This window comes from Hippopotamus amphibius, chromosome 4 (genome assembly GCF_030028045.1).
Source record: "Hippopotamus amphibius kiboko isolate mHipAmp2 chromosome 4, mHipAmp2.hap2, whole genome shotgun sequence".
Classification (NCBI taxonomy): Eukaryota; Metazoa; Chordata; class Mammalia; order Artiodactyla; family Hippopotamidae; genus Hippopotamus; species Hippopotamus amphibius.
The window spans coordinates 86,055,217-86,059,165 of NC_080189.1; the positions used below are offsets into that span (position 1 = coordinate 86,055,217).

General features: G+C 46.4%; 1 non-coding gene across 1 annotated transcript; it reads right to left on the bottom strand.

Moving 5' to 3' along the window:
• Positions 1-3,229: 3,229 nt before the first annotated feature.
• On the bottom strand, positions 3,230-3,331 carry LOC130852734 (U6 spliceosomal RNA). Its single transcript, XR_009053458.1, has one exon. It is a non-coding gene; the product is annotated as a U6 spliceosomal RNA (small nuclear RNA).
• Positions 3,332-3,949: the final 618 nt, after the last annotated feature.

A 3,949-nucleotide genomic window follows, 5' to 3' on the forward strand; every position in this document is an offset into this window, starting at 1 on the left:
GGAGGTACCCCTGTCACTCTTTACCACCACACCTCCTTAGCCCACTGGACCAGCCAATGCCCCCTCCTGGGGAATTTGGACTCAGAAGTTCAACCCCAATTGGGCTGTGCTCATACATGAAGGAAATATGATGCGGGAGCTGTTGGTAATGGGCATCTGTACCAAGTGGATTCAAAAGCAGAGGAAACTGCTCTTCAGCTAGACAGATGGATACAGTAGACTTGCAGAGAAGCAGGAGAGGAGAGAGAGAAGAAATCCTTAAGTTTCCATAGGGCTTTTAAACCTGGTTCCAGAACATCCCTAAGGTCCGGCTGCCTCTTGGCCTTGTGTTCCTTGGGAATACTCTGGTTTGAGCTAGCTCATGTAGGCTTTTGTTGCTTACAGCCAAGAGACCTCATTTAACAGAAATCATCTACGGAACCACTGGCTGGGGAATGGCCGTGGCCAGAGCACGGTGGGACTCCCCTGAGAGCACCTTCCAGGGGCCCTTGCAAATTCACCTAACCGTATCATTCAAGCCACATTTTGCCACCTCACCAAGAGGATAAAACTTTGAGTTTTGAGGGTGACCTGATGTCATCCAGACACTCCCCTCACCCCCTATTATACTTTGAGTTGGTACACTGACCGCAACAAAAGTCTTGCACTCATTCTAGCTGCCACACTCTAAGAAGGAGAGTGATAGGTCACAGTCCCTTATCGGAAATTCTCGGGGCCCAGTGTTTTTCAAATTCAGAATTTTTCACGTTTTAAAAAGTATGGCCCATACATATAACTCCTCCAGCAGGGTCTGGGGCTGTCCCTTAATCAAACACATGAACATTTCTGTAGCAAAATGCACAACTAGTTTTTAAAGAGGGTTAAGTCAAGATAATAGTTTCACGTCAAGTGTTCCTGCCAAACAGGTTCAGATCAGATCAGGCCTGTTTAGCCCTAAGTGAGTTAATAAAAACCTTAGTTTCAGAGCTTTCTGTATTGTGGACACGGATTATTACTGACCCCCATTTAACAGATAAGTAAACTGATGACCAGAGAGGTTAAGTACTTTACTCGGGGTGACCCAGATAATAGTGGGCAAAATGGGAATTCACACCCAAGCAGTCTGGCTCCAAAGGCTACAGCCTTAACTCCCCCGCATCCTGGCACTCTGTCGTTACACTGCCTCTGCTAACTGGCACTGTGACAGGGCATCAGGCTGCTCCCAGGTCTGGAAAACCACATGGAGAAACACTAAGAGAACTAGAGCTGTTTAGCAAAGAATAGAGAAAGCCAAAGAGGAGATGTGACCATTTTCTTCAGGCATCTGTCTCCTTCCCAAATTCCTTCCCTAATTCCATTGTGAATAAGAGGACTTCAGGCTACCAAGGACACTGGGAGCAAGTGCAAGGAGAAAGAGGCTCTGAGATTAGAGACAAGACCTGAGGGTATGCAGGATGAGCAGGGGGCAATCTGGTCTTTGCCCAAGGAAGACAGAGGAGAGCTCTGAGTTACAGGCTGGCCGTCCACAGCCTCAGGTCTTCATCTTTCTCACATTCGTTCATCAAACCCTCACTGGGTGCCCACCCTGTGTACACTGTGCTCAGTGCTGGGAAATGCTGGAGAGCAAACAGCTCCTGCCTGCCTTGCTGGTCTCATATCCTCTCGCCCTCTCCTGCTAAATGCAGCCACACTGGCCCTTCTGTGCCACAGACCTCTAAGATCACCCCAATCACCCTTCCCATCAAGACCTTTGTACCTACAGTTCCTCATTCCTGGCATTTTCTCCTTCCCGATCTTCAAATGGCTCAGCTTATACATCATTTCCTCGGTGAGGGCATCCCTAACCACCCAGCTAAGTAGCCATCTAGTCGCCTGTTCCCTCATCACCTTAATTTTCATCTTTGCACATATTGGTATCTCATGTTTTTCTGATTTTTATTGTTTACTCTCTCCCCCTACTGAATTCAAGCGTCATGAGATCAGGAAGCCATGTTCTGAGTAATGACTAGCATATAGCAAAGAACAGAAATAGTTATTGAATTAATAAGCAAGAACTTGTGCTTCCGTTTTGGGGAATGTGCTAGCTTTGTTTTTCTGAAAGCCTGTGGTTATAAACTAGAGAAAACAGAACGCAAGTTATGTGGTTGAGATGGCTAGGTGCACAGCAACATTCAATCTCCCTTTCTTTAGCAGAACTCCAGCTGGAGTTTACTCTCCCAGCCTCCTTTATAGCGGAGGTTTGGTCAGTGGGGTGTGGGTGGGAAAATGAGGTGTGCCATTTCTGAGTCACACCCTCAAAAGAAACATGGATGCTACCCTTTCCCCTTCCCGCTACCTAGACGATGTCAGGATCTAATGCAAACACTCTGGACCCAGAGATGGAAATCTTGTGTTGAGAAACAGAGCTGCCTTGCCAGCCATGAACTGCTCACCCCGGACTATTACATTGAGAAAAATAAGCTTCCATCTTCTTTAAACCACTGTATTGGGCTGGAGTGGGGCGGGGGGTGGGATTCCTAGTTACAGCAGCTAGGCTAGCTCTCTAATAACAAGTGTTTAAGTCTTTTTCAGCAATTTAGAGTGTTCTTGCTGCAAGTGGCCTGCCTCTGCCAGGAACTACTACCCGAATAATGTCTCCAGATTTTCTGTCTTTTTATTTTATCCTTTCTGTTTTTCAGGTTAGCGTCTGTGTCCCACTACATAATGCGTTTGCAACCTTTCACTTGCATAAAGGAAACACTTCAGAGAATGCCTGCTAGGAGCCAGTTACTATGCTAAATGCCTTGCCTGTGATAACTTGTCCAATTCTCCCAACACACGTGAGTCCGATGTCATCATTTTAATTTTATAAGAAATAGGCTCAGAGCAGTTAGCTGTCTTGTCCAAGGTCACACAGCTAGGAAGTGGCAGAGTTTGGCTTTGAACCCAGCTGATATCCAGGTTGGCTCTTTCCACTACTTTGTAGTTATACCCCAGTGTGCATGTTGTGGCCTGAATTTGGGTTTTCAGATTTGCTTTTCTTTTGGCTATAATTGGCTTCATTAGTGTAATTACATGACTTATACTTTATGACATCTTTATCCACCCCTTAGGGCCATGTTTGTTTTTTATAAATTGTGACAAAATATTCACAACATAAAACTTACCATTTAACAATTTTCAGTGCACAGCTCTGTGGTATTAAGTGCATCCTCATTATTGTAAAACCACTCACTGCTATCCATCTCCAGAACTTCTTCATCACTCCTAAAAAAATATAGGATGCTTCATGGGCTGGTGTGTCATCCTTGCACAGGGGCCACACTAATCGTCTCTGTATTGTTCCACACGCTGCCCAAGTGAACACAGTGGGTGTGTGACTAAGTCATTGGTTTTCTAATTCTTGGTTTCTCTCCCACTTTTCTTTTTTTCCTTCTGTGACCTGCTGCTTGCTGCTCAGTAATGAAACGGACTGTCCTGTTCATAGATGTGCCTATTCAGAGCCCCGAGCTAGAGGAAGGAGAAATCAACATGCTTCTCTATAAAATGGCCTGGCTTGGATGCTGTCTTCATCTCTGCCTTACCAATCTCCAGGATTCTGAGCAGGGAACCAGGAGAAGATTCACAACCTGCCTAATTCAAATCTGAATGAGTTACTGACCTGGTTTGCTCTACTTTGGGGTCACTGGGGTGAGACTCAGAGCACCGCCCAGTGCTAGGGCTACAAGAGGAGATGGGGGTTGTCAGGTTCACACCCCCCTTGATTCATGAGTGAGACCACTGAGGATCCAACGAGCAGGACTCGTGACCCTGCCCAGAGCTCTCTCCACCATGACATCTGCTGGCAAGTCTCCCCAATCCCCTCCCTTCCCCTCTGAAGTCTGTTTGAAAGCCTTTCTCTCCCTAAGAGCCAAAAGTCTATTTAAAAGCCTCAAGCCCCATCAGCTCCTCACACAGGCCATTGGTCCCTCTGCCCCCCAGGCTCAGTGCT